This window comes from Ornithodoros turicata, unplaced genomic scaffold (assembly GCF_037126465.1).
Source record: "Ornithodoros turicata isolate Travis unplaced genomic scaffold, ASM3712646v1 Chromosome36, whole genome shotgun sequence".
Lineage (NCBI taxonomy): Eukaryota > Metazoa > Arthropoda > Arachnida > Ixodida > Argasidae > Ornithodoros > Ornithodoros turicata.
This window is the reverse complement of record NW_026999366.1, coordinates 260145-271556: the sequence shown is the minus strand read 5'-3', so window position 1 is coordinate 271556 and position 11412 is coordinate 260145. Positions and strand designations below refer to the sequence as shown.

At 44.6% G+C, this 11412-nt stretch overlaps 1 long non-coding RNA gene across 1 annotated transcript in view; it reads right to left on the bottom strand.

Annotated features, from left to right (window-relative positions):
• Positions 1 to 7018: 7018 nt before the first annotated feature.
• LOC135373949 (uncharacterized) overlaps positions 7019 to 11412 on the bottom strand; it is a 41622-nt gene continuing 37228 nt past the window's right edge. Inside the window, exon 4 of the long non-coding RNA XR_010416681.1 lies at positions 7019 to 7058. This is a non-coding gene — a long non-coding RNA (uncharacterized LOC135373949). The remainder of the gene's footprint in view (positions 7059 to 11412) is intronic.

The window sequence follows — 11412 nt, the reverse complement described above, 5'->3', positions numbered from 1 at the left end:
TAGTTAATTTATACGAGGGGTGTTCAAGCCAAACCGGGACATTATTTCTCCTGAGTTTACAAATGACTCGCGCTACTTCTTTTTAACCATTTTCACACGCGACCGGCCTCCGCTTTCACCACGTGGTGGTCCACAGTTTGTGCAAAACAGAAGACACGCGCACGACAAGATGGCCGACAACGAGGTGAGCGCGCACATCGAACACCGAATTGTCATGAAGTTTCGCGTGAATGAAGGCGTAAAGTCATCTGAAATTTACAGAAGACTTCAGCCTCGGTATGGCCACGATACAGTTAGCCGCAGCAAAGCGTTTGAGTGGTGCAAGCGGTTCCGACACGGCCGTACATCAGTGCAGGACGATCACGGCCGGGGCGGCTCAGAGCACAGTGTCAAGGTTCCTGAGGACATTCAACTTGTGGAGCACGTGATCTTCAAGGTCCGACGGATAACATGTCTAGAACTGGCTCGAAAGACGGACCTTTCTGTGGGAACGTTGAATGCTATCATTCATGAGCACCTCCAGTTCCGGAAAATTAGTGCCCGTTGGGTCCAGAGGCAACTCTCCGTGTTTGATCGGCAGAGAAGACTGGAAACCTTCCAAGTGCTAAGGTACCGGTTCGACACTGAAGGACAGCCGTTCCTTGATCGGATCATCACGTGCGATGAAACGTGGGTGCACCATTTCACTACTGAGTCTAAACGGGCATGAAAACAATGAAAACATCCGGTCTCGCCAGCTTCCAAGGAGTTCCGAAGCACCCCGTCTGCGGGTAAAGTCATGGATACGATTTTCTGGGTTAAGGCTGGCGTTGTTCATGTTGATTTTCTGCCCAGTGGTACCACTATCAATAGTGCATATTACTGCGAGGTTTTCAGAGATGTGCTTAAGGCGTTGAAGCAAAAGCGGCCGGGCCTCATCACCAAAGGAGTCCTTCTCGTACAGGACAATGCACGCCCGCCTACCGCGCATCTCACGACACGCACCTTACAGGAACTTGGCTGGGAGTTGCTGCCACATCCCCCTTACAGTCCAGACCTCGCTCCAGCGATTTCCATCTCTTCGGGCCACTAAAGGCATTCCCTGGGGACCGCCGCTTCAGCTGCGACGACGAGGTCAAGAGTGCGGTCCGATCAAGGCCGCTACGCGCCGGTAAGGATTTCTACGCTGCGTGCATCCAGGCCCTCATGAAACGCTGGCACAAGTGCATTAGCGCATCTGGAGATTACGTTGAAAAATAAAACTAATTTATCGCCTGTAAGTTCATTATACTTTTGTGAAAAATGAAAAGTCCCGGTTTGACTTGAACACCCTCGTACATACATACACGCATAAACACATACATACATACCTATATTTACCTCTCCACCCAACCCTCCTACTGGGCGATGCGCCTTGGTTGCCATTTTTAAGGATTCACAACATATTAGAGGTTTGGCTGCCTATCAGCTATATAGCCCTATACACGCTTTTTTACCACATCAGATCATGGGTTGTGTCATATTTTTCAAAGCATACTGTTTTCGCATACTCATTTGATTAGTCATAATTTCTATCACAGTTTTGGCGTACGATAGGTTTAGTTGCTTGTGCGCCATAAAACATCAATCATCATCATCATCACATCCATACATACACGCTTACACTCATAACCGCTTTAACATTCCACCACTACGCGTTACAAAGCACAAATCGTAGAAAATCGGACTGCATGCAATGCAATGCGTGATTGCCTGAAGTTAAGATTGCGCCGTCATTAGGGCAGCACGGCATGTCTTCCGGTCTTCTTCGTTTTAGCCTAAATCTGGTCGCGGACCGGTCGCTGAGTGAGGCAACAATATTTACGTTGAGTTGACTTCACTAACTTTGAATGAGAGATTTTGAACGAGAGAATCTGCCGACCCTTCTTTTTTATTTATTTTTTATTCCCAGCAATGTTGAGGCCATTTCAGTTTTCCTTTTTTTATTTCAGTTCCCAATACGCATGAATGGGCGCACCTGCCCTTTCATGTGGGTCGGTCGTGCCACCCTTGAGTATGGAAACCCTATTCACAGGGACCGCTCACCACAGAAGACAACGTAACTTGTGTTCCTGTTCCTTAACTTATGGTGTATACGTGTAGCTGTCAAGTGCATCGGCATTTTGTTGAGCGCGCAAGTTTCGCCCTCGTGCTCAGAACATTAGTGCACCTATGAAGATAACTTGATTTAAATTAGCGCTGATATGGTTGTTTCACGTAGTATTTTATTTGAATACAGAGCAAACCCGTCAATGCCAGATGAATTAAAATAATTTAGGGCGAGAGAAACAGAACGCATGCAGGTGACTTTCATCTGTAGAATAATATCCGAAACAGTTTCTGGAGTACATATGACTAAAGTCCTGTTGATACGTGCAGGTAGCATGGACAAAAAATAAAATATAAATAAATCATCTATGGAGTGTATGGAACCTGTGGTATTGTGTGATTTTTCGTGGTGTCCGCATTATTTTAGCTTTTTCATTTCGCCTCTGGCGATGAAACTCCCTATTCGTCAGCTTAAAATACAGTTGTTGTTGTTGCTAGCTGTCGTGTAAAATAGTGCCTTCTTTTCTGTGATATCTTCAAACCTTGCTCTGCAACCCTAGAAGTAGTTTCGGGTACCCTGCCATGGGATATACGTATTGACTGGTAAGTCATGCTCTCAGGGTGTGTTGTTTACGCTTCCTCAAGTTAGACGAGCCCTGTCAAGCTCTTTTTTTGTTTCCTATCGTAATTAAAGTAACTCTCTTTCTGAATTAATCAGAGCGATCCCAAAGCATCTTACCCAGATTTTGAACTTGTGCCACAGTGTACAGATATTTGGTTCCTTCTTTTTGCACAATGTTGTTATGCAACATATTTACATTCCACAAAACGTAGTTGCGCGCTTGCTGCAACATATACTGTTTTTCTCATTCCGTAGTTGTCCCCTCATGGAAATATCAAATGACGAGCCGCAGAGAAAATAGAGCTCGAAACGCTCAAGCTCTTGTTGTGTTTTCTCCGACTTCTGTTTTTAAAAACTCTGGCTGGCGCGTAGCCCATCATCTATCAATTAGCCCTGCCAATATTCCCCTTCTTTTTTTTATATCGCGCATACCACAGACCAAAGTGCAAAGTTGGGGTAGTTGGTGTGACATTACTCTAGTTTAGGCTGCCAAGGGGGACGTCGGACAAAGTAGGAGACACGACAACAGAAACAGCTTACTCTCAACTGACGAAATTTAATGCAAGGAACAAAAACATCAGAACTACAAGATATGATGACGTCAACAGCAATGACAGCAGGGTTAGCACACTCAGCCTTCAGCATTTTTCAGCATGGTCCCGAGTGTGTTAGCTCCCCTTCAATAGCCTTGTCTTCTGCGGAATGTGGTTATCTAACTGACAGTCGCACAGATCGTGATATCGCCGTTTGAGTGTGCTAACCCTGCTGTCATTGCTGTTGACGTCATCATATCTTGTAGTTCTGATGTTTTTGTTCCTTGCATTAAATTTCGTCAGTTGAGAGTAAGCTGTTTCTGTTGTCGTGTCTCCTACTTTGTCCGACGTCCCCCTTGGCAGCCTAAACTAGAGTAATACCACAGACGTCGCACGCACAGGGGAACATGACGCGATGTGAGGCATGCGGCACAGTGTTACATTGTCGATATCCGCGTAATTCGGGAAACTTAGAAAAGCGAAGATGTAGCTGTGTCCGACAAACAGTGCGACAACGCTTTCGGTCCTCGCAACTCGACAAGCAATCGATCGACAAATCGATCGGCGAACGTGTTCGACGAGGAAAAATAGTTTGATTATATTTCTTTGCGCGTATACAACAATAGTGACATGTTATGACACAGTAGTACGTAGCAGTATGACACAGTATACGTCGTGACATGTCCTACTCGTTATGACTGTAGTAGATGAAAGGTCACAGAGTCACACGCAATTAGAATCAAATGAGAGCCACGTGCTGACACGCGCATCTCAACATTTTTGTGACGGGGCACTGGGCAGTGTTACGGGAGCATATGGGGGGCCATAAAGCAGTGTACTCCAGCGTGCTCAGTAGCACGCCTTCGACATAAACTGGCGTTTCTGGCAGAAGAATAACAACAACAACAACTTTATTACAAGATGATGACTTGGCAGTTTGATCGCCAGGGGCGATACTCTACCCCATTGCAGGTGGTGATGCGGTGAATGAAATAATGAGCCCCTTCGCAATAAGGATTGAAGTCCTATGGTATCCAGAAAGGTGAAAAGAGCTTTGAGGGCAGAGCGTTGGTGGGCTGGATGTAGCCAGGGACCAAGCAATTTTTTGAGAGGGGGAGGGGGCGAGAATCTAGCTCGTTAACGGATCTGGAGAGTACGGTTCGGAAAGGTTGGTAGTGTGGGCAATGGAGAAGAATGTACAGCACCGCAGTGACAGCAGTGGAGAGAGTCAACTTGCCTCAAGCGGTAACGGTACTGTTCTGTGAAAGCCACATCGAGGCACATTCGATGTGGCTTCGTACATGTTGCGCATTCGAGAGAATGCCACAGAGGAACACGGAGTGAGCTTTCTGGGGCAGAGCAAGACAATATCGAGTGGATCTTGACGTTCCCGATATGGCACTGCTAAATGGGAGATGTATTTTTAGGTCTTGTAGCCCCCACGGTGCGCTCCCGCCAGTAGTCGCCTGGAGCCTTGCTACCCGTTCAACGTTGAGTTTCCATCAATTAATTCGTTGTATGCTCTTGGAATCATGCTCCCCCACTGGTTGTTACACTCTGCCCGAGCCTGGGGCACGCAGTTACAAGTGCTCTGTCTAGTGGAAACTTGTTCGAATATCTTTGAAAAATATCGTTCATTTTGTATGACCAGTATAAAACGAGATTTGTTCTAGCCAGTGGAGTTCAAAATGCAAAGTTCTCCTTTGTGCACGAAAAAACAAAAAATCGACAAATTATTCCGTCCCACTGTCCCTCACGTCCCCCTGTTCCATACGTACGAGATTAGTACAAAAATAAAGAATAATAGGACGGGATATACCTGCTATCGGCGGCTCTCGTTCTCAGGCAGTTCCCTTAACCTTTACAGGTTCACTGGGTTTTCTACCCTTTCATAGTTCTATGCAGCAATATAAAACGAAGCAAAGTTGTGGATAGTAACATATCTGTATGCCTTACTGCAAGCGTCAACATTCACTGAAAACAGCGTCTTAGTTTTTGCAAAGGCATCAACCACTTAGCCATTTAAACCACTTAAATCTAATTCCAATGATTATTAGGCACTTACCGTCCCCTCCGAGGCAAAACGTGAATATGTATATGTATATATGTTGGTGACGACGGTATCAATGCTAAGATACTTAAAAGTACTAAAATGGTTTCATCACTGTTCTTGTGTGACATTTTCAACCAGTCCCTTCGGCTAGGTGTTGTTCCTGAAGACTGGAAAACTGCTCGCGTGACACCAATTTACAAATCAGGAAGCAGATATACATCATCAAACTATCGACCCATCTCGTTGACAAGTGTATCTGGAAAGCTCATGGAACACATTTTGTACTCATCTATCATTAATTTTCTTGAAAGCAACTCTTTGTTATCTAACACTCAACATGGTTTTCGCAAGGGACTAAGCTGTGAGACACAGCTGTTACGGTTTACTCATGACATTCATCTTAACTTGGACAATAGGATACCGACAGACGCTGTTTTTATAGATTTTTCGAAAGCTTTCGATAAGGTCCCGCATTCACGTTTACTCCACAAGCTATCTCGACTAAACATTGATAACGCAGTTTCAGAATGGATTCGGCATTTTCTTCACTCACGGGTTCAGTACACAATTGCAAATAACACCTGTTCAAGCATTTCACCAGTAACATCCGGAGTACCGCAGGGATCCGTGCTTGGTCCGTTGCTCTTTCTGATCTACATCAACGACTTACCAAACTACATCAAGTCCAATATATGCCTGTATGCTGATGACTGTGTCATATATAGAACCATACATAATGAACATGATCGAGCCATATTACAAAACGACTTACATTCTTTTCATCTGTGGTGTTCCGACTGGCTAATGGAAGCTAACTACTCGAAATGTAAGTCGATGACTTTCACTCGGTCATGCCAACCTTCTAACTTGAATTACGTTTTGGGAACATCAGTACTAACGCAGGTAAATAACTATAAATACCTTGGACTTCACCTAACACCAGACCTATCATGGCGCACACACATCCGTGCTATCTCATCCAGTGCAAACAAGTCCCTTGGCTACCTCAGGCGAAACATCCGTATGGCTTCACCACTTGTTAAAAAGCTTGCGTACACAACAATAGTGAGACCCAAGCTCGAATACGCATCTGTAATATGGCACCCCTGGCAGGAAACACTAAGCACTGAATTGGAGTCTATTCAAAACCGCGCCATCAGGTTTATAATGAACAACTATAACCCGCACAGCAGTATCACAGATATGAGGCATACCCTCGAATTACCCACACTGAAACAAAGACGTATACATGGCAGCATAACATTCCTTCATAAACTTTTCCACAGCCCTCTTGACATAAAACACGACATGATATTGAAACCCTTCCGGTCTTCATCACGCATTAACAACCTGAAAAAAATCTGTCCAATTCATGCTTCTACAACCTCGTTCCAAAACTCTTTTTTACCACGAACTATTGACCTCTGGAATAACCTGCCGAACAGTATAGTGACGATCACAGATAACACACGCTTTCAACAGTCTCTGACAGAACACCTGAAAGATTAACACTGAACTAACTTGTTAGGTGTTTTCATTATCACTAGACTTACCTTGATAGTTGCAAAGTAGGCTGTACACTAATGAGATACGTCATCATCGTAGTCTTTTTTTTGTAATTTGTTATTGTTATTATTATTGTTATTATAACATTGTAATTAGCATTACTGTGTTTTGCTTTGCCTATGTCCCTTATGTAATGCCCTCGGGCCTTTAAGGGTTAAATAAATGAAATGAAATGAAATGTAGTCGTTTTCTTTCCTGTTATGCGTAAGTACGGAAACTGCAAAGGAAAATGACAGGGTTTTAGGAAATGTCACACGTACTTCCCAGGCCATTCAGAGACATAAGGATTCCTGATCTGAACAATAGAAGTATGGCAGCCGTCGACAAAGCCAGACAGCGACCACGCTCGCATCCGCTTCCCGACGACATGCCTGGGGTCTCAATTTGCTACCGTGACACGCAGTCTCAGCGAGAAAGGACTCACGAGAGAGTTAAATGAGGCTTTGATACCTTCGACAATGGAAATGGCGTACTGGTGTTTGCCTCAAGGTGAGGTGTCATCTCAACTGCTTCATAGGTAAGGAGGTGAACTGACTCTCCAGTGTGACATTCAGCTCTCCCACCTATCTTTAAAGTGTGAGCTGTAATTTATGCTTTCAACATCGGAGTACGCAATTTTCATTGCATGGATTGGACGTCTTGACACGTTTGGTGAATAGAGAACGTTACCATGTGTGCTCGAGCATGTGCAGTGTTCATAACATATATATAACGCACCCCAGAACAATGTGTTTACTGCTGCGTTCATACGCGCTGTTATCGTTCTTTTTTGATTCCTTGTTAGGACCGCCAAGCAACGGTGGCTTTGAGTGGCACACAGACATGGACAGACGAAGTAGGACACGGTTAATAACAATGTTGCTGAAACCACTTCGCTGGTTCTCTACGATATGCGAAGCATCGTGCATGAAGGCTCAAGAGGCCACGTAGAAGAGGCCAGGTTTTGTTAGAACACGAGATTAGCACATCGCAACCCACGACGCAGCTCACTACGGATACAAAGACGCGATTGCACCGGCACCCCCGATGCGACGTTCTTGGACGTCGTTGCATGATTGCTGGCCTTGTTGCTGTCGTGTTTCAGTATTGGGTTGAGGATACGAGCTCCTCTCATGGACTCGAAGGGTGCACTGAAGCGAAACGCTGACTTCGTCTTGTCTAGTCACCGTGCGCCGTTTCCGGTCCAGGATCTCATCTTCTGCGGGTGATGCCCGCTTGCGAGACCCCATCTGATCTGACGCAACGAGTGCCTCAAGATCGGGTTCCATAATCGTTTTATTATAAACGGTTTGATAAACAATTATTGACGACAGCGCCACTGCGGCGCGCCAGTTAAAACTCGGCTTTGCATTGGTCTGGGTGCGAATGTGAGATGAGTGCGTACTACCGTTTCGTGTAGGCGCGACACGGGTATAGCTCCTTGTGCTGCACGCAATCGGGTGCGATATTGAATGGGTGCGTGGGTATACCTCCTAGCTTTGAAAAGATGGCTAAGAAGCAAGCGAGCTGGTGAAGTTGATGCATAATCTAAATCCCAAAGACTAGGAAGCACGAAGGGACCGTGTTCGTGTTCGATTCTACAGTAATCCCAGTAGAGCTTTCCAAGTAGCTCTGCGGTCGCGCATGTTTCGGTTGTTGTAAGCACGTCTGGTGAAATACCGCTGTATATCTTGAAGGGTACAGACCTTCATCAGCTTTATTTTGTATGCTCTTTGGTATAGTTAGATATAACGAGTGACACTAGATATGTGACGCAGCAGCTCGCTGGTTTCGAGCCACCCAAACGCCAAAACCGTGTGTGCTCAAGCTTCGAAAGTTGTCAAGGGCTGGAGAATGCTTTACGTGAGTAATTCTTGAAAAATTCGGTTATCTCTCAAAATAACTGGGCAGCCTTTCAACCTAGTAATTGTCAGGGCGATGGCCCGGTTACGCGAACTTTACTCTTTCAGATCGTGAAACAGTGCACACTACTGCGAAACCTTGCCGAAATTCCGGAGGTCTAACCTAAAAAGTGTTATAGTGATTGCAAAGAAACCCATGTGTATTATTCATTGTACGCTCCCGTACCGTATAGCTTGCAGCTTCTTTCTTTCTTTCTTTTTTTTTTGTGCACAATAATAAAGGACTATTGAATATCGCATTGCCAAGGGACCTCGTTTCGAAATCCAGCCTCCCAGGGCGCGGTCGGAAATTATGTGGCGAATTAGGGGCCATGTTTCCCGTCGTGCTCAGTCTCCTTCCTTCTACTCCGTGAAATTGTCAAAATCGCGCCGCACTGCCGCCACTGTACTTCCGCTCATATTTTCAGCGCAGTCCGAATATACTGTTCGGGACACGGTCGTCTAAAATCTTTACCCCGTGGCGGAGTGACCACATACTGGCGATGTCGCGCACAAAGGAGTTGCACCAATACCCGTCCCGAGGGGAGGTCGCGCTCAACTGCTCTACCTAGCAGACGACGCAGGGTATCCGATGGAACTCTCGAGAGAGAGATAGCGCTGAGTGGCCTTCCCTCTCGCGACTGTATTGATCATGGTACTGCTCGGCCACAGTGCGGAGATTTTAGACAACCGTGTCCAAAAGAGTACCTGCGTTGGCCGCGCGAGGGGTTACGCTGCTTCACTCCCGCCAGTACCGTATATATTAAAAGGGAGTCTGGCCATTAATGGGACCTGCCTATACCTGAGACTCCACCCACTTTTTGAAGTATGTGACAGATCGAAATACAGTTATCTATAATTGCATCCCTCGGTAGTAATTGGCCTGGTCGTATGGTAGGGAATGAGAGAGTTAGCAACCTGGACCCCTGGGCCCTGCCCCTGAGCCCTTCGGGTATTTTTCCCCGCGCGGCGCGTGTGCGGAGGTTTGTCCGCACGCTTATCGGCGGGGGGAAGGCTGCGTGCGCGCTTACCCTCTCACATTTTTCAGCCTGGGCCGACTTCTTTCGACATTTTTGCGCCTTTGCCGACCTTTTTCGCGTATTTTTTTCCCGCGACCGGCGGGCGGTGCTCCGGTGGAGGCTCTTACCGGTGGGCGGCGCGTGGCTGGAGGGCTGCGTGCGCTTTTACCCTCTCACATTTTTCAACCTGGGCCGACTTCTTTCGTCATTTTTCAGCCTGAGCCGACTTGAATCACTAATTTCTTCCAGCTACAACAGGTGTGCAGTAGACTGTTTACATGCAAAGTATAGCCATATACAAAAGTACAAGTGAAAATATATTTATTAAAGTCGTTAGTGTCGGGAATTATGTTATGACTCTGTGTGAAGGAGAAAAACTTAGCCAAAAAAACTCTGATGCAGAAGAAACACAATACTTATTACAATACTTATTACAGTTACGATACAATAGCATTGAAGGGTTGAAGGGGTATCACAATTTTTTATTAGTAATAGTCACGCAAGTTTTCAATTAAGCAGAAGGACTTGCACATTTTAATCACAGAAGATATTTTAATCAATATGATTACAATCAAAATTAAAAGTTTTATTATAAAAAGTCTCATTATTATACGTGAGCACCATAGTGGAGTTTTAATTACAAAGTTCTAATAGATGTACACAAAAAGTACAAGTGAAAATATATTTATTAAAGCCAATAGTGCTGGGAATTGTAATGCCAATTGTGATGCCAATCAGGTGAAAAAGAAAAACCCAGCCAAAAACCTTCACCACCTGAAACAGAAGAAACAAAATGCAAGACAGTACATGTAAAGAATATACATATTTTATTCACTAAACCTAGCCATCTGATTCTGAAAGAAAACATAAAATCAACATTCATCTCATTGCTTACTAGTTTAATATTCCAATATGACACAATGAATCAGTTTCTTATGAAGTGAATAGCGCAGACATAAGGAAATAATTTGAATCAACACGATCAACACATCGCATTAATATAGAACCAATCCTCCAACATGTAGGGAAATAATAGCTACACAGTACCATATCAAAACAAGTAACCGTCACCACATTTAATCAAAGAAGATATTCTTAATCAATATGATTACAGACAAAATTACAAGTTGTATTATAAAAAGTATAATATTCCTGTACGTGAGAACCATCAGTACAATAGCGGGAAGTTCTGATAGCTGTATGTAATTAACTGCGAACAGCAGAGACCCTGGAAGACCATAGGACACGAACGACACAAGAGGAAATAAAATCTATACGACTACAAAGAAGTTATTGTTAATCAAAACAACAGAGGAGAATAATCTATGACTTGAAAACCCGAGACGAGGTAGGGACGAAAAGAGACACACACAAACACGGTCTCAAACTCAGCTGACAGGTTTATTGCAAAACGACATTGAAATATCTCGTCCTAAGGAATTCAGATTGTTTGGTTGAATACTTCAGCCCCTTTCATGGTAAGAAATGTTTTGGCCTTTCTTTGGACATTAAGAATCTATATTACTCCCTGCAAGTTAACCTTCTCTTAAACAGAGTAAGAGACTTTTTAGAGCAGCAGCTGGTACTGTTCCAGTCAATGATTTTTTGCGAATCTTAGAATTGTACCTCAAATCCACTGCCATCTACATTGATGGCGCATTGTACACGCAGA